The following is a 19548-nucleotide window of genomic DNA, read 5'->3' on the forward strand; positions in this document are numbered from 1 at the left end:
GAAAGAGATGTAGCCCTTGGGAGGGCCCAGGATGATGGTCACTGGTGAAGATGAGGAAGGTGACAGTGATGAGGAAGATGATGGCTAACATTTCAATTTGTTCCGCAAGGGATGGTGTGAGTATGAATGTTCGGATGTACTTTCTGTATTATCTCTATCTACCTTACTGAGTTAGAGTATGTGTGTGACTTTGCTAAATGTATTAATAAATTATTTATCTGTAAATATAAAAGTGTTCCTATAGTATGTGTGTGTTGCACCTGTGCACATCGGGGTTCACAACTATATAATAATTTTAATAATACTAGGCCTGAGCTTGGAACAAGAACCTGTCAGCCCTCAAAGTGATAACGGATTTTTTATTCATAATCTATAGATCAGGCTACACCTTAAGACTAAATAAGCATTCCTGGAAAGAGCTGTGTGGCAGCTTAACTGTTGGCAGTTATTAATGTCTGAGGAGAAAGCAAGCAGATCTGCATAGGCAGTCTGTCTTTTGCTGGGAAATACACAGGGAAGGCAGGGAACTGTTCAGCCTGGAGATACTCCAGTCACGAAGGGAGAGAGAGACGCAAACATCCACTCAAGAGGTGACAGTCAGGGAAGCCGGAAGCCAAAGAGTGGGTGCCCTTGCTGGGCCACTGTGGGGAAATACAGGTGCAGTTGCCCTGAACTGTGACAGGAGCTTCTCTAAAAAAGGCTGCAAGAATCTTTTATAATGTAAAGTGTTAGACAACCTAACAGAGGGGTGGCTTCCGACTTCCTCTATAATAGTTACCATCTACTAGCTGTTTTGTCTGAATCCCTAGCCCAGCTTCAACAGACCTTGCGTTTAGTGTCCAAACTCACCCTCTTCCTGGGATTTGGCTTTATTGGTAAATCAAAACTACTAACAAAATCTAAATCTAAGCTTCCTCCTCTGATCCAAAGAGACATGCCCTGCTCCCCTTGTACCCTGGCTGTAGCTAACTCCACTCACTTGTCGGCAATGATCAGCAGTAATTACCCCAAATGTTAACAGTGTTTTAGCATCCAAGCCTAGGATGACTGAACAGAAGAGCTCAACATTCCTATACAGGGTGTTAGGCTGGTACCCTGTTAATGTGGGGGTCAGTCCAGCTACCAGTGGGCAGATGTTCCCAACCCAGCAAGCACCATTGTTGCAGCCTGAACAGAGCTGGGAAGTCACAACTCTCCTCCACAGTGTAATAAATGAATACATAATAATAGGGGAAAAAAACTAGAAAATCTACAAATTTATTGTTTCCTCTTGGGAACAGCTTTGTTCATTCCTCTCGGCTTGGTGCTTTTGCTTAGTGAAATGAGAAAGAGTTAACAGAACAGCATCTACGGCTTTGTTGAAGCAGGAAAGAGCAACCAGGCTGAGCTTCCTGTTGTTGCTCCTCACACCTCCGCTGCAGCACACCCCTGAGCGTGCTTCCTGGCTCACTAGGACTTTGCTTCTTGATTTTGATTTTTGAGTTTTCAGCTTTTCCCACTTTTCATAGTGAAGGTTCCCGACAAGAAGGCCTGGTTCATTCCGAACTTGACAACTATACTCTCCTCTTGCCCTGAAGAGGCTCCCTCTGGTGGAGATCTGCAGGTGGCAGAATGGGGAAAACTTACCTTCCCCTTCTGTTGCCTGCACTGTGTCTGCTCCATGGCCTAGAAGACTTAATTTTTCAGGGCTGTCAGTTCAGCACCGTTTACCTGCTCTTTAATAACAGAAGAATGAGTGTTCCACCCAGTGTTGGATTTACTCTTATGATGGGCTAAAAAGCACGCTCTGTCTCTCTCACTAACAGACCTGAGCAGTACCACCTCTGCAAACATGCTTCGTTTCCTTTGCAGGTTTACAGACATAGGAGCCATAAAGGACACCGCAAGCTCCGCCTATAATGATCCTCCAAACGCCCTTCAAAGCTCCATGTTTTGGAGATTCTCCAACCCAGCAGGGCTGGTCTGGACTTTGCTTCCTCCAGAGCTCAGCATCAACCTGGCTTCTTCAGTGGGCTGAAAGAACCTCTGGAAAGCAGAGGCTCACTCCCTGTCTAGGCTTTGAATACACTCCCGCTCCAGCACCTTCCATCCAGGAGTGATCTTGTGACTCCATCTGTGTTTTCCACTGCACTGCCACGAGATTATCCCAGACAGTCCCATTGAAGACAAATATAAATATATAAAACCCAGGGACCAAAACTTGCTGTCTTTTCAGAAGGCAGATAGCCTGAAATCTGGTGGAGCACACAGATTTTTGAGAGGCAGAATGCAGGCCTTTTCAGGTTTACCCCTTAGAATCATAGAATCATAGAATATCAGGGTTGGAAGGGACCCCAGAAGGTCATCTAGTCCAACCCCCTGCTCAAAGCAGGACCAATTCCCAGTTAAATCATCCCAGCCAGGGCTTTGTCAAGCCTGACCTTAAAAACCTCTAAGGAAGGAGATTCTACCACCTCCCTAGGTAACGCATTCCAGTGTTTCACCACCCTCTTAGTGAAAAAGTTTTTCCTAATATCCAATCTAAACCTCCCCCACTGCAACTTGAGACCATTACTCCTCGTTCTGTCATCTGCTACCATTGAGAACAGTCTAGAGCCATCCTCTTTGGAACCCCCTTTCAGGTAGTTGAAAGCAGCTATCAAATCCCCCCTCATTCTTCTCTTCTGCAGGCTAAACAATCCCAGCTCCCTCAGCCTCTCCTCATAACTCATGTGTTCCAGTCCCCTAATCATTTTTGTTGCCCTTCGCTGGACTCTCTCCAATTTATCCACATCCTTCTTGAAGTGTGGGGCCCAAAACTGGACACAGTACTCCAGATGAGGCCTCACCAATGTCGAATAGAGGGGAACGATCACGTCCCTCGATCTGCTCGCTATGCCCCTACTTATACATCCCAAAATGCCATTGGCCTTCTTGGCAACAAGGGCACCCTGCTGACTCATATCCAGCTTCTCGTCCACTGTCACCCCTAGGTCCTTTTCCGCAGAACTGCTGCCTAGCCATTCGGTCCCTAGTCTGTAGCTGTGCATTGGGTTCTTCCGTCCTAAGTGCAGGACCCTGCACTTATCCTTATTGAACCTCATCAGATTCCTTTTGGCCCAATCTTCCAATTGGTCTAGGTCCTTCTGTATCCTATCCCTCCCCTCCAGCGTATCTACCACTCCTCCCAGTTTAGTATCATCCGCAAATTTGCTGAGAGTGCAATCCACACCATCCTCCAGATCATTTATGAAGATATTGAATGCCCTTCCATGCTGCATGGCCATGTACACATGGACAGCAATTTAAGTGAATGTCTCTTCATTGGAATGAACCATCAGGCCATATGAGGCATTATTAGTCTTACATTTATTACAGTAGTGGATAAGGAACAACCATTGTGCTAGGCAGTGTACAAACACAGAGACACTGACTATAAGCTCTTCAAGACAGGGCCAATCAATGCTATTCCTGGTCACAAAGCAGCACCAGGTAGAGTCATTTTCATGGCACATCCTGGTTTCGTCCTGAAGCGGATGCACCAAAATCCCAAGAGTGAGGCTGTTCCTGCAGAACAGTTCATCCAGCAAGAAATCTGATGAGAGAGACATTTCTTGCAAGTTTTTCAGCCCATTTTCCAGATCAATAAAAGTTCAAATGATTTGGACCACCAGCAGCATTTGAACATTTGTCTGTTTATCAGACTCCCAGAATCATTTCAGGTTCACCAATCGTGAAGTCCTGGATTCCACTGAAAACCTTTCCATTCCCCGTTAAGCCAATTTAAGGGTTGTAAGATTTTGATCCAATAAATAAAATAAATGAGAAATATATCCCTGCAAAAATGTGGAAGGAGCTAAAATTGCACAAGTTGCACACATTACAGAAGAGTTTTGGTCCCACAGGACATTTATCTTCGTTCATGACAACTCACTTGCAAAGACAAGTACACAACCCATTTGTGTTGAGATATGTATGTTACATCTTCCCTGATGCAGCATGTGGTCTCTGTTTATAGAAATTAAATGTAACTCCCATTCACAACAATAGACATTTTTTGACAATACTGTACCCTATTTAACTCAACCCTTCAGCAGCCAACCAGCCACAGACAAAGTGTTTGTGACGCTGATGTTCAGAACCAGTGAAAGAGACATTCCAGCATGCACAGACCCAGCTCTCCCCGCAGTTACTAACTAGATCACTCTGTACTCTTTGTTGCAGATGGGCTCTGTCAACCTGCTGTTGTGTCTTCTATGGACAGAGCCTCCTCTCTCTTCCCTCTGGACAGGTTTTTCCTCCTAGTTTTTTTATCTTGTCCTCTGCTGTTTCTAGTTCCCTCCAGACTGGCCACCAATAATGCTGATCCTTGATTCAGCCACCAGGGAAAGCATATGACTGCAGCATTTTGACATCACAATAGCTACCGCATTTATTTTACCTTTGCAGGGTTTAGGTTTTTTGGTTCCCTCTCCCCGTCCAATTTTAATGGAAAAGCTCTGCCAGACACTAATGAATGAAAAAGGGCAGGTTGACTCAGGAAGCCCTTCCACTTGCTTGTGGAAAGCTTGGACTTCCATCAAAGTAGACCACTCCCCACTGATCATCTGAGGATGTCAGTGCTATTTAAAGAGAGGAGACAGGGATGAATAATTCTCAATACTGACCTGCCAGCAAGTGCAAGTTCCTCATTTGTTTTGCAGGACATCATCTTCTTGTGTATCTGGGATGAAGAAATGGAAATGTGGGTATTCTCTTCCCAAGGTAGAATGTGGATGTACAGGCCACCAGAAATTGCTGTATGATTGCTGGTGCCATCAACTCATGGTACAAGGCTAGTTACTTTCCCCAAACCCCTCTCTGCCCCCGTGGGGTATGCTCTGTTTTAATGTTCTGCTTTTGCCAATAGCTAGGGGGACGTGTGCACCTGTACTTTTGCAAAGCCCCATCCCTTTCCTTTGGGATATTCACCCTGGCTGACCACCTTGGTGGCACTTTCCCATCCAGGCCTAAATGGTTAAGCAAGCGGATTAGCATTGTGGCTGCTCCATGCATCATCTGGCAAGGATTGATAGGGACTAGAATGAGTAGGATTCTCTTTCCAGATATTAAATATGCTACATCTGCCACAGGAGAGGAACACATGGAATAGATGTAGGAACAAACAAAGAATATCTTGATAATGCCAATACACAGAAGAAGGAGGTACTGCTGTCCAGTGGTGAGAGCAAGGGACTAGGAGTCAGGAAAACTGTAATTTCACAAATATTACAATTGCTTTGCTGTGAGACACTGGGCAAGTTAGCTAACCTCTCCAAGCCTTTGTTTGTTCTCTTTAAAAGGAAGGTAATGGGACCTCCTTCACAGGGCGATTGTGAGGTTTGCAAAGTGCTTTGAGATCCTGGAAGAAGGAGGATTTCTGTAGAAAGTACTAATTATTGTTATTAATATGCAATACACTATGGAATAACAACTGTAGTGAGTGAAAGAGGAACACAATAGCTCAGGAACACGGGCTTTGTAGGAGAGGAGGTTACATGTCGGGTTACACAACCTCAGCCAGTAAAACATAGGTTAGTGACAGATTCTGACTATTGGGCCATGGCAATGTATATTCTAACTCACTGGACACATGTAAGGATTGTTTTGGTTGTGAGACAGCAAGCACAGCCAAGTGGAAAGGGATTACATTTTGCCCCTTTGGGAAGATGTTACATATTGGTATTTTGGGGCCCGTTTGGTGCTGGAGGCAAAGAGAACTCCCCAAGGTCAGTAGGTTTCCACAGACATCCCTAATCAGTATGGAATGCTGGGTGTATATTTTCATCAAGTGCCTTGTCTACATGCCTGGGAATCCTGTCAGTCACTAACTAAAGCCCCCATTCCTCATGTTAGGAGGGCTCTGGCACAGCTCACAAAGTGTAATGGATACAATTTCCGAATCAGAGTCAGGACAGCCAGTGGATCTTCATTGCAGGCCCACTGGATGCCCATTAATCTGACAGAGTTTAGAATTCCTCGCTGGTTACCGTAATGCTGTTACACTCAGTTATGTAACCCTACAGATCCCTTTGGGACTGCTTTTCATTTTGAGCTGGTATGAGTTTTATTCCTTTGCTCTCCCTCTCCCAGCCACACCCTGCTCTAACTGCAGCTACAGAACTGTGTACAGAGAGAACAATAGGAATTGGGAAATAGTGACTTGATTCTGGGTTTTAGCAGCTAAATCTTCTCACCTGACTGCCCCTGGTACAGTGGGATTCCCCCTGTGGCACAGAGCCAGCATCAAGGCCCTACACCAATCCTCCCCTTGAGCTCAAGATTGTATTAAGGAGGAAAGGGTGCACTATAGTAGGGCACCTCTACAGTCTGGCTCTCCTGGGCTGCTAGATGAGATCCCTCAGAGAGGGTGTAAATTAGAGCAAACCCAGAGCTGCTCTAGCTTATGATGGGGCTTGAATTGGGTTCCAGAATCCCAGAGGTGTAAAGGTCGTATAAAGCCAACTTTCCCCAAAGTAGGTTCTGGTACATCTTTATTGACTTCCAACCTCCCACATCACTATAAAAATGGAATGTTCCATGTTCATAGCAGAAAAGTGATGTCTTTCTGTCTACGTATTCCTAACCACCCATCACTGCGGTGCCTATGCACTTAGCATATGTCTACAGTTCAGTTAAAAACTAGCAGCTGGCGTGTGCCAGCTGACTCAGGCTTGCAGGTAAGGGGCTGTTTATCTGTGGTGTAGATGTTTGGGGTCAGAATGGAGCCCAGACTCTAGGACCCTCCCACCTTGCACGTTCCTAGAACCCAGACTCCATCCTGACCCCAAACATCGACACCATAATTAAATAGCCCCTTAGCCTGAGCCTGAATCAGCTGGCCTGGGCCAGCCAAGGGTGTCTAATTGCAGCATAGACATACCCTGAGGGGCCTACCAAAAATCAAGGTGTTTGAAACGTTAGGGAGTCGAAGGGTCTGAGCGGTAGAAAATAAGCTCATGATGGCTTCAAAGTTCCATTGTCATGTCAGCAGGATGCACGGAGAACAGGTTGGAAGCTATGAGCCAAAAAATGCATTGCTCGCACATCCACAGGGGGGAAATGAGATGCACAAGGCCACTGCCAGGGGAGGCTCAATAGGGCAGCCCGGAGGAAAAGGAAGGAAGGAAGGTGAGGGTTATATATACATACAGAATGAAAGCACATATTAGTTTAGGGCTCAGCAAAAGCCAAATTCAGGATTCAATCATCAGGGCCAGATCCTCAGCTGGTGTAAATTGGGATAGCTACACTGAATTCAACAGAGCTATGCCAATTTACACCAGTTGAGGATCTGACCCATTGTTTATTACCAAGCTCTCAACTGATTCCTCCTAAATTACTGAGGCCAAAGTGGCAACAATGAATAGTCAAAGGCCTTCCAATTACTGCAATCTGTTTATTTTCTCTTTAAGTCGAAAACCCAGAGTGGGGATGGTGCTGCTAGCAGCCATCACTGACCTATGAGAAGATATTCTGCTCCTGATTAAAATAGGACAAGCAAGCACATGTGCGCACACACGTACACACAGCCCCCATTGCGAGAGCAAGTGCAGCTGACCTTCTTGTTAGACTGAATCTATCAGCAAGAACAATCATATGACTAATTATCTGTTTTATTGTAGTGGCACTAAAGCTATGCAGGGAATTCCAATATCAGTCATGAGGATTTCTCTTCACAATTCCCAGAGCTGCAGCAAGCATCCCTCCTCTGAGCAATTTGTGTAGAGATTATTAAACCAAACTGCCTTCACTGCAGCTGGGCCAAGGTTAACTAGAAAGCCCACGAAAATCCCGCCAGCCACAGCAGTTGAGTCCATGCGAGAAACGGGGTCATGACAGCACGGGATGGGCAAAGCAGCTGGCATGTGCACAGATCCTTACATGAGCAAGTGGTGAAGGACTGACATTGGGTTTCTCCATTCTCATAACGGAGTCAAGAGGCTTAATTCTTTCACGTTTGTAAACCACATGGAGCTTCTCAATGCAAAGTAGTAACAGAGGATAAAGGAGTATTATTAATAATCTCTATTAACCTGCAGAGACAGGCACGGCAGTGCTCAGTGATGGCTACAGCCATCCCAGAATACAGGCGAGAGTGCTATGCCCCCAACTGTCGCTTGCAGGGCAATTAAAGCAAGTGAGTAACTGGCGATGCAGAGCTGTGTTGTGATATAGCAGCCTCACCTCATAATGCTGCATCAGTGTGGGACATCATCACATAACAACGCCACGTTAGTGCAACGCAACAGCATGCACTGATGCCACTAGACAAACAGGCAGCAGCTCAAGTATATCTGTCTGGTGTGCATTCATCCACTCACAGAGCCTGCTGCACTTGACAGCTTGAGGCTGCCTCATTTCTACCAGCTAGGATGCTCATTTCCTCATTTCGCTATCAGCTGCTGATGCATTTGCAATGGTAAACATGTCCAAAGGCTAAAAACGCAACTTTCTCTCTCTCTCTCTCTCTCTCTGAAGCTGCTGTGTAGGCACCAGCGTAAGAGGGGCCCATGGAAGCATGAAAAGAAAATCCTACTATATGTGACGGGGAAGATGACCCACAAAGTTTTGTGTATTAACTATGGTATCTCAAAGGGAGCTTTGTCGTCAAAAGGTGGCCTGCAAAGGATAAGAAAAGGGTTCATGCTGCTTCCCCCCGCCCCTTGCTTCTTATCTTGTGAGCAGAGAAGCCCTGAAAGAGTCTTCCATTTTTTACATTACAAATTCACATCTTTTCTATCCAGGTAGATTTTATGGTGGTTGGAGAAGTAGTGAAATGAGGACTTGACATTTCAAAGGTAAAAAAACAAGCAGGAAAAACTTCTTTGTGGAAAAAATATCATCCCCCAATCATGACAGGCCTATTCATCCATTAGAAAGAAGCAAAATGGACATAAATATTTGTTTGTATTAAACAAATCCTTTGCAGGTCACCTCTGTGTAGCTTCAAAGCACTAAGATTCCACGGACAGAAATCAGCAGGAGCTGAGATCCCTTAGTGAAAGCTAGAAGTAAAATGCAGTCATTTTATGAAACAAAAAGCAATTTGGGAAATAGCCAAGACCGGTAAAGTGCTCACCTCTAAATTGCCAGGTCGAGTCTAGCTCTGCCCTGTAGTGACAAAAGTAATCATTTGTTGGTTATTGGGTGTCTTATGTGACATGAGCTGGGGGAGGGGCCTCACTCCAGTGCCAGTAGGCAAGTATCTGCATCACAGCTGGCATTGATTAGCTCACTCCTTGAGTATCTCTGCAGAAAGGCCAATAATTGAATGCGTCATGGTGCGTGAAATCCACTCATCCTTATAGGAAAGGCCAGGGTATGTACTATGACAGGGTCAGGCCAGATAGCTACAGGAGAGTGATCCTACTGGGATCCAGGAAGCGATCCTGGTAAAGGACTCCACCCCTCCCCCAGCCTAAGGGGAGGATCCACAGGACCTGGAAGCCAAGTGATTCCGGGGGACAACTAATGAAATAACAGGGACAGGAATCCAGTCAAAGGGTCAAACAAAGGAAACCTGACGGGAACACCGAGCAGAGAACCCTGGACAGCGCCCACTGCTTCTCGAAGGTGTCAAGGGAGCCAGCGGATGCCGCCCAGAGGAATTCTGCCTGGATGCGTGAACGGACGGAAGATCGGAAATAGGCCCCACAGTCACAGAAGGCCCCATTGGCCAACCTCCTCTTCCTGGTTTTATAGATGGCTACTTTAGCCAGGGGCCGGAGGAAGTTGACCAGGAGGTCCAGTGACTTTGTGGGGCCACAGACAGGGAGTGCATAGATAAGAAGATGAGGGGAAAAGTGCAACCAAAAACGTAACAGGATATCTAAGAGGAGCCAGAATAGGGGCTGCAACCTGGCGCACTCCAGGTAAATGTGCGCCAGGGTCTCCCTCACGCCGCAGAAGGGGCAGGTGTCTGGGACGGGGGTAAACCGTGCCAAGTACATGCCCGTGCTCACGGCCCCATGAAGGAGCCGCCAACCGATATCCCTGGCGGGCCTTGGGATTAGGGTGGAATATAGGCTGGCCCACCGGGGCTCCTCACCCTCTAGAGGTGGCAGGAGGTCCTGCCACTTTGTGTTGGGGAGGGACACGAGGGTGAGGACGTGAAGGGTGTGGAGCACGAGCGCGTATAGATGTTTCCTTGGCACGGTCTGGAAGCTGACTGGCTGAAGATCATGAAGCTGGCTCACGGTGAAGGGGTGGGGGGGGCTGGTCAGATCCACCGGGGAGGGGTCCAATGAAAAGGTCCAGAGGGCCTGGGGTGGAGGATGGGCGGTGCATGCCCTCTTGCAGGACCCGGTCGAAGTAGACCCGAGCAGCGGGCGGCAAAGCGGCCCTCCCCTCCTGAAGTATGCGTCAGGGAGTACAAGGCCTGGAGAGCCCCATGCGCTGAGTGAGCGTCGGGGGATCCAGCCAGTCTCCCCGATCGTAGTCCAGGAGGTCTCCAATTCTTGTGACTTCTTCCAGGACCAACCTCTGGCGCACTGAGGGAGACTCCGCCACTTGCACACGGAGCTGGGGGTTGTGTAGCAGGGGCTCTGCGAGATCTGCCCCCATGATGGCCGCCACAGACCTGGCGCTGAGAACAGTTTCCAGGTCCGGAGGAGGTCCTGGTAGAAGACCAGCAGCCCGGGGAGGTCTCGCGGAAGACCTCTCAGATGGAGATAAAGGAGCTGCTGGTCATATGGGAGCCCTCGAAAGCGGCGCAGGAAGGCGTGCGCCAGTATGCTCCACATCGAACTACCTGCACTATAAAGGAGCCTCTGCAGGGCCTGGAGGCGGAAGACACGGACCTGAGTGTGCAGACACTTCAGGCCCTGCCCTCCTTCCTTCAGGGGTAGATGAAGAACCCCAACAGGGGCCCAGTGCATTCCTGACCAAAAGAACTCTAGAATCGATGTCCGGAGGTTGGTCAGGAAACCCGGGGCCGGGACCAGAGTGTTGAGCCGGTACCAGAGCATGGACTGGACTAGTTGATTAAGCACCAGTGATCCTACTGGGATCCAGGAAGTGGGCAGGCAGAAGCCCACCCACTGCTAAAGGACCCCCCCTCAGCCTCAGGGGAGGATCCATAGGACCTGGAAGCCAAGTGATTCCGGGGGACAACTGATGAAATAACAGGGACCGGAGTGCGGTCAAAGGGTCAAATGAAGGGAACCTGATGGGAACACCGAGCAGAGAACCCCAGACAGCACCCATTGCACCTTGAAGGCATCAAGGGAGCTAGAGGACACCGCCCAGAGGAACTCTGTCCGGATGCATGAACGGACGGAGGATCGGAAATAGGCCCCACAGTCACAGGAGGCCCCATCAGCCAACCTCCTCTCCCTGGTTTTATAGATAGCCACTTTAGCCAGGGCCAGGAGGAGGCTGACCAGGAGATCCCGTGACTTTGTGGGGCCATGGATAGGGAGTGCGTAGATAAGAAGGTGAGGGGAAAAGTACAGCCAAAAACGTAACAGGATATCTAATAGGAGCGGGAATAGGGGCTGCAAACTGGCGCACTCCAGGTAACAGAAGGCACATATATTAGCCTCAGATTAAGCAGGTCCCTTTTCCCTGGGTAAGGTAACAGGGGTGGTTCCAGAATAATCAGGAACTTGCTGGAACCAATTAAGGCAGGCCGGGTAATTAGGACACCGGGAGCCAATTAAGAAGCTGCTAGAATCCATTAAGACAGGCAGGCTCATCAGGCCACCTGGTTTTAAAAGGACTTCACTTCAGTCAGTGAGGGGCGTGCATGGAGCTCAGAGTGAGAGGGCATGCTGCTGGAAGACTGAGGAGTACAAATGCTATCTGGCATCAGGAGGAAGTGGTGAGGATAAAGAAGGTGTTGGGAGGAGGCCATGGGGAAGTAGCCCAGGGAGTTGTAGCTGTCACACAGGTGTTACACTAAACACTGTAGACAGCTGTGATCCACAGGGCCCTAGGCTGGAATGTGGAGTAGAGGGCGGGCCTGGGTTCCCCCCAACTTCCTGTTGGATACAGGAGGTGTTGTCCTGGACTGTGGGTCCCACCAGAGGGGAAGGTCTCTGGCCTGTCCCCTGACCCACTAGGTGGACCAGCAGAGACTGCGGGGATTGTTCTCCTTCTGTATCTCCATGCTGGCCAGTGATGAGGCTAACTGAGTGAACGGCAGATTTGAGCCACGAAAGTGGCCAAACTGAGGGCTGCCGTGAATCTCTGAGGCGAGCAAATCCACCAGTAAGTGCAGGATCCACCAAGGCAGAGGAGGAACTTTGTCACGGTACCAAATCTCCAGACCCCTTGTTGCTGTATTGGGATCCAAAATTTTAGTGTTAATTTAAAAGACAGTTATGTTGCCAGTCATGGTTGCTAAGGTAACCTAGAAACTGTGGCCCAAGTGTAACCACAGTTGTGGTGTTTTCCTCATTCTGCAGGACAATTGAAACAATAGCTCTGACAGGTGCGAATGGCTCTATACATCTTAATGGGGTTATTCACACTGAATGTCACACTTAATGTTCACACTGAAACCTAAAGATGACAGGCTCATGTTAACATTCTTAGCTATTTCACTGCCAAAATGTTTTGGCAGAAATACCCTGCTAATCTCACATAATCCCAAAATGCCTTCTCAGGATCCCAGACACCCACTTTTGAAACCCTCCAACTTCCTCACAACATCATCTTCAGGACAGTCAGGTATTAACAAAAGTCCACAGCACACTGAAAATACGTAGACAGCATAAAAATATAAAAGTAACTGTACTGAGCAATTGTTCATTTGCATATTTAATTCAACACAAATCTTCCAATTCTGGATTTAAATAAAACACCTGCAGAATTTCCCGTCTGCTCCACCAGAGCAGTGCAGAACGCAGGGACTTGAGAACTTGGGTCTAGCTGCGCTCTGGAGTACACACAACCTTGCTCAAAGAGCCTCAAATTGGTCACTTGAGATCAGATTTTAGGGCCAGCATGTGGGAGCTCACCCTGCCCTGGTATTATAATGTGAATAAAGAGAGGGCTTAGTCTCCAGGGCTATACCCGGCATTGTGAGACCACTGATGGGATACTGCCTCCAATTCTGGTGTCCACACTTTAAAGAAAGGATATTGGAAAATAGCCAGGAGTTCAGAGAAGAGTTCCAAGAATGCCGTGAGGTCTGGAAAACAAGCCTCGCACAAGAGACTTAAGAAGCTCAAGCTATTTAGGTTATTGATAAGAAGCTAAATAAGTGACTTGATTATGCTCTACAGGTACTTGCACAGGGAGAAAATATCTGATACCAGAGGGTACTTCAGTCTCGCAGACAAAGGCATAACAAGATCCAGTGGCTCGAAATTGAAGTCAGAAAAATGTAATTTGGAAATAAGATGCAGTTTTTGACCTCTGGAACAGTTTGCCAAGGGATGCAAGAATCACTGAGTGAACTTCTATGGCCTGTGTCAGGCAGGAGCTTAGACTAGATGAGCTAAGCAGTGAGGGGAGAGACTGGGTAGGAGAAGGAAAGGTAGGTGGCAGAAGAGCACAGGGGCACATATGGAAGGAGGAGGACAGAAGAAGATGAGGGCAGGGAGCGGTCCCCTCTGTTACTGTGACTCCAGTGATGGGTCTTGTTCTGCTCACATGGCAGTAGGGGGGGTCACACGAGCTGCAGGAAGGGGAGCCTGTGCTCAGCCATCTGACACACTCTCTCTCTCTCTTTAAGCCTCAGGTCAGGTAGGTTCCCGGTGGGGTGTTTGTGTATCATTTGTTGTTTAGATAAGTAACTACAGTTTATTTCAAGCATTAAATAGGAAGGCACAAATGAATGCAGCCATGGCTGGTCACTCCCCAGTGTGGGCCCTTTGGCAGGGTGAGGCAGGCCTGCACTGTTACTACCAGGCTGTGCTGTGTCAGTTCAAGAGAGAAGCAGAGGCCTGTCTATCTGGAATGAGGAAGCATCCCCCCAGAGATCAGGCTTGCAAATGTAACTGTGTGTTGCCAAGGCCTGGCTCCTAGTTCTGCCAGTCACCTCCATCGTGATCCCTACTCTGCTGTTCCAGTCCTGCTGCTGCACCCCAGTCCTCGGTCCATATACAAGTGACTTATTCCACCACATTGCTGAAATGTTTGACATTAAACTATGTTTCAGCCGCGACTATTATATGCCAAGGCATGCTGCCATTGCCAATTTCACTTGTTTCTACTTTTAAGCTGCTCATACTGGTGTACACAGCTAACAATGGAAGCTATGATTATTTGCATCTATTTTTGTTTAACTCCCTTATCTGTCATGCTCTACTGCAGAATTTACTACCTCTGTGATATCAACCAGTCCTTCTTCCAAGTCAGCTGTATTTTATTTCCAATCCTGCACGGCAAATAGATGCATTTGTCTTACTGACATTCAAAGCTGATAGCTTTGTCTCCCTTGTCGGCTTTCCTTCAACTCCTAGCTCAGATAATCCCCACAAGCTCTGATAATTCTCTGTGCCAGCAGCCTGGTTCCACTTTGGTTAACTAGCAGAGGAGTGTCAGAGGCTGATTCCCACCTGGATTGCCTTTCTGCGCAACCTGTGGCATAACAGGTGTGCCTGCCTCAGTTTCCCCTTCTGTTTGACCAGGAAAGCAACAGTCTCTCAGTGCTTAGTACAAAGTCCCACCTCTGGCCACAGTTTATTCACATACACTAGTGCAGTAATTCCCCCAAAACCTTTGTAGCAGAACCATTCTCAACAAGCCCACCGTAAAGGTACAAGAGCAATTTTCCTTTCCCTTCTCCAGGGGCGTCACTTCCAAGTCACCCACCCATGAGTCCCCGAACATTCTGTTCCCAGTTCCTTCCTGCCTTTGTTCCAGGGCCCCAGTTGCATAACTCTACTGCCCAAGTAGAGTCCAATGACCCAGCCCTTTTCCACCTCCCAGCCCTGCTTGTAGAGCTCAGGGCAGTCAGCAGATTAGCCACGGAACTGGCCACCTAGCCAATGCCTCCCTCTTCCCACGGAACTGGCCACCTAGCCAATGCCTACTGGGCTTTCTGCTCTCTGCAGACTGTCTCTCCATGGCAGCTCTCACCTGCCCCTTTCCTTTGCTCCTCCAGTCTGTGCTCTCAGGCATCCTGCACCTGCCAATCTCTCACTCCCAGACAGCTCTGACCCACCAGCTCTCTCCCCCATCTAGGGCTTAGGTGCTGTCTTAAACCCAACTGGGAGGCAGCTGATGTGTCAGAGGTGCACCTGACCTCCTTAAAGGGCCAGTGTCACCCTGTGACATCAGTCCCGAGGTAGGCTCTCCCAACAATCTCTAGAAACAATTTTTCTCTCTCTGTGGTTCAGTAGTTCTGGACCCAAGGTGCTGTACTTGGGCTCTGAGGGCTATGAGCTGTTTGCACTGGGTACGCACGCTGGCCACTTGTTCACACAAAGCAAGTCATTGTACATTCCGTGCCGTAAACTGAGACACTTCCACTCGTCCACCAACACCCTAAACAATCTGCTGCTGCTCTTCTACCTCCATAGCGAAATGGGGGGGGGGGGTTGTCACTGGGAAGTAGGCTAGGGGCTTGATTCTTGTCTGATATATACCAGTTTTCCACTGCCTTACTCTCCTGACTTCAGTGGAGTTAACCTGATTTACATGGGGATAAGTGAGATAAGAATCAGTCCCTTTATTGTAAAGTTAGAAGCGAAGGCTTATTTATTGAATTTAGAGTTTTTCTTTATTTGAAGCCATTGACAACTGATTTAGAACCCTACTGCCTTTATTGCTGAATGCCAACTCTCCCCCAAAGCAACCAATGCTCACTCTCTGCAGGGCCTCTCTCCGCTGTCTCTTGGCAGATCAGAATCGCCCTTTCTAGGAAGTTCTGCCTTGGCTCCGCTGACAAACCCAAGCCAGTCAAGGGACTTGCCCAAGCTCAGGCTGAGTCAGTGGCTGTGCCCACGCTGGAACCCAGCTGCTATTTACTGACAATCACCCTATAAAAGGCCACCTGAGTCACGCACTCACAATTATCCCTTTCCCACAAGTCATTAAAAACAGTGAATCAGGGATTCTTGCACAAGGCCCCTGTGACAAATGAAGCGGGATGGGGGGGGGAGCGGAGCTCCCTTTTATGGACACCCAGCCAGCCAGTAGCTATACAGTCCCTCTTAGGGCATGGCTACTCTTGCAGATGTAGAGCACTTTGAGTTAAACCAGCCTTCGTAGAGCACAGTAGGGAAAGTGCTGCAGTCTGTCCACACTGAAAGCTTCAAGCGCACTGGCATGGCCACATTTGCGGCACTTGCAGCGGCACTGAGAGCGGTGCATTATGGGCAGCTATCCCAGCATGCAAGTGACTACAACGTGCTTTTCAAATGGGGGGCGGGGGCGGAGTGTGACAGGGAGTGTGTTGTGTGTATGTGGAGGGAGAGAGAGTGGGTTTGGGGGGGGGGGGCTGAGAGCATGTCAGCATGCTGTCTTGTAAGTTCAGACAGCAGCAGACCCCTCTTCCTCCCCCGCCTCTCTCTCTCTCACACACAGCATTCCACACTAATGGTTGCTTTGTCTCGGAGCAGATAAGCAGCTTGCTGTCAGAAATGGAGCTTTGAAAGGGCATATCAGCATTCCTGCAGCAATTCAAAAACAAGGACAAGAGTGGCCACTGGACTTAAGGGGATTATGGGATGTTTCTGGAGGCCGATCAGAGCACAGTAATGCAACTCATTCGCACTGACGCCCAGGTGTTGTAGCCAAGGTGCAGCAAACGTTATTCCACTCGCCGAGGTGGAGCACCAGGAGCGCTCTAGCTGCGGAGTCAGAGCGCTCTGTGTGCCTTGCCAGTGTGGACGGGGAGTAAGCTAGGGCGCCAGGGCTGCTTTAATGCGCACTAACTCGCAAGTGTAGCCAAGCCCTTAGCAACTGTTCTCTAATTGCTCTTCCCGTAAAGAGTTAAAAAGTCTCACTGCTATGCATAGGTAAAAGGAGGTGAGTGGGCACCTGGCCAAAAGAGCCAATGGGAAGGCTAGAACTTTTTAAAATTGAAACAAGCCTCCCCTTTTGTCTGTCTGTCTGAGATGCGGACAGGACAAAGATATGCTGTAAGAAGCTTTGGGCCAGGTATGAAAAAATCATCAGGATCAGATCTAGAAACTACTCATTTAAAACCCCCAGATTTGTAAGTAGATCAGGAAATGTCAAGAAAGATGCGATTAGGTTTATTCCTTTTATTTTGTTATGGCATGTGGATTCCCCTGTGCTTACCCCAGGTGCTTTTTGTTTTGCTTGTAACCTTTAAGCTGGACCTCAAGAAAGCTATTCTTGATGCTTAATCCTTGTAGTTTTTTTTTTTAAATCTAGCAAATGCCTAAGTTCCCAGATGTATTTTCTTTCTTCAAATTTTATTAATAAAATTTACCTTTTTTAAGAACAGAATTGGATTTTGTGTCTTAAGAGGTTTGTGCACATGTTGTTTAATTAGCTGGTGGCAACAGCTGATTTCTTTTTTTTTTTTTTCCTTTCTCAGCTCTTCCCCGGGGGGCGGAGGAGGTGAAAGGGCTTGAGGGTACCCAACAGGAAGGAATTCCCAAGTGTGCCTTCCTGCTCTCTCAAAGGGGTTCTGCACTTGGGTGGTAGCAGCATCTACCAATCCAAGGTCAGAGAAAAGCTGAAACCTTGGGAGTTTAATACAAGCCTGCAGTGGCCAGTATTAATTTTTAGAATCCTTGTGGGCCCCCACCTTCTGCACTCTAAGTGCCAGAGTGGGGAATCAGCCTTGACAGCGCCTCTGTAAATGCTGGTCAAAAGAGGCCTTATCAGAATGAAGTCTCCAGATCTCCCTCTTCACTGACCTGGGAGAGTGATGGTTTATCTGAGCATTTCGTCAATGGCAGGCCCAAGATTGTGTGTATGAGTGAGGCAGCCAGATAGCCTGGAAGCAGCAGGTCACTCTCCCCAGCAGGAAATGGCATGGTTTACCATGTTATGTGAATCTTTGGGAAAGGTACCTTACAGAGATGATGGCGTGGCTGTATTGGGGCCCAAGAAACCAGGTTCAGGTGTGACCCTGAGGTCTCTCCTGGAGGTCGGTTTAGTTTAAAAAAAAAAAAAAAAAAGCATGCCCATTGACACTAAGTAGAGCAGTTCACGGCACTCTCTCACTGACAGCAGCTTCCTTCCTTCAATACAGCCAGGCGTCATCAGAGTGTTTGCATCTGAACCTAGCCATGCTTGTATCAAGACACTCTGGGAAAATCTGAGCAGCTGTCCAGTAGTGCTGTAGCAGGGGACAGAATACCCAGGAGGCATACACAGAGACACCAGCAGAATGTGGGTAAATGCACTCTGCTATACTCAACTGCACACAGAGCTGGAAGGAAAGAGAGACAAACTGGTCATGCCCACACAGGCAGAGGGTCATGTCTACACCCCAAAATAACACTGTGTGGGCTGAACCAGTCACAGTCAGCTAGCCATAGAGTAGTTTAGGTTTGGGCCAGGGGTAGAACATGGTTAGCTATGACGGTTACTAACTAAATACTAATCATGTTGCTTATGGACATGGACCACATTTTGAGCCAACCACATCAGGAACTTAGGCTAAAAGTTGTAGTATGGAAGGGGTCTAAGACCAGAGACAGGGGGAGGAAAGGCAGCTCATAATAAAGGTGAAGGATGGCACCTCATGCAGGATGACGTAAATGATGAGATAGACCAAGTCGCTGCATGTGTGGACAGAGGAGGAACCAGAGGACTGCATTAGGGTCAGTCTGTTTGGTATTAGGCTTTTGCCCATTTGTAGATGCTTGTCTCAAAGAATCAGTTACAGAAATGTGCCGACAATCAGCCCAACTGGGAGGAAGACAAGACTTCTCCTCCGTTCCCATGCTTCGTTAAGCAGCCAGACTTTTGTTCTGCAGTCCCAGTAGGGTTACCCAAGGTGACTGGGTGGCTTTTTGGTTAACCCTTTATAAACCACTCCAGCAGGAGGGACCCAAATCCCAGTGTTAGGGTGACTGTACGTCCTGTTTTAGCAAGGACAGTTCCTTTTTCAAGCCCTGTCCCAGCAGTCTGGACTTTTTTTTTCAAAAGGAGGCATTTGTCCTGTTTGCTTTTGCCAACTTGATCAAGGGGACGGGGTGGGGGGAAGAGTTCCAGTGACCAGCAACAGCGTCAAGCAGAGTCGGGGCCTCCGTTGGGTGGCTGGGGGGTGTCCCATTTTCTCTTTGGGAAAAGTAATCACCCTACCCAGTGTGGACAACCCCAGGTGAACATCTCCCTGCTTTGCATGCTGCAAGCCCAGCCTGCCATACTCTTTGGCTAGCAGAGCAGGGCTCAGCTTTCATGGAGGCAAAGAACGGGACAGTGGAGCAGAGAGGAGAAACAGACAATGGGGGCCAAATTCAACCCAGGCATAACTTAACTGAAATCAAGGATGGATGTGACTTACAGAGACCGAGAAGGGAAGATCTGCTGTCAGATGCAAACAGCAGATTCTGCTCTCCCTCTGCATATTAAACAGAATGCTCGTCTTCATTACAGCAAAGAATAAATGAGGAGCCTGTTCCCTGGATACTTGTTGTTTTCCTCCTG

General features: G+C 48.1%; 1 protein-coding gene across 2 annotated transcripts in view; it reads right to left on the reverse strand.

Annotated features, from left to right (window-relative positions):
* IP6K2 (inositol hexakisphosphate kinase 2) overlaps window positions 1-19548 on the reverse strand; it is an 80238-nt gene that overhangs the window by 41524 nt on the left and 19166 nt on the right. The window contains exon 2 of one of the 2 annotated variants that reach the window (XM_073351433.2): window positions 4647-4702. The exons of the other annotated variant lie outside the window; for it this stretch is intronic. The gene's annotated coding sequence lies outside the window, so the exon portion shown is untranslated. The remainder of the gene's footprint in view (window positions 1-4646; window positions 4703-19548) is intronic. 2 annotated transcript variants of the gene reach the window in all.

This window comes from Lepidochelys kempii, chromosome 7 (genome assembly GCF_965140285.1).
Source record: "Lepidochelys kempii isolate rLepKem1 chromosome 7, rLepKem1.hap1, whole genome shotgun sequence".
Lineage (NCBI taxonomy): Eukaryota > Metazoa > Chordata > Testudines > Cheloniidae > Lepidochelys > Lepidochelys kempii.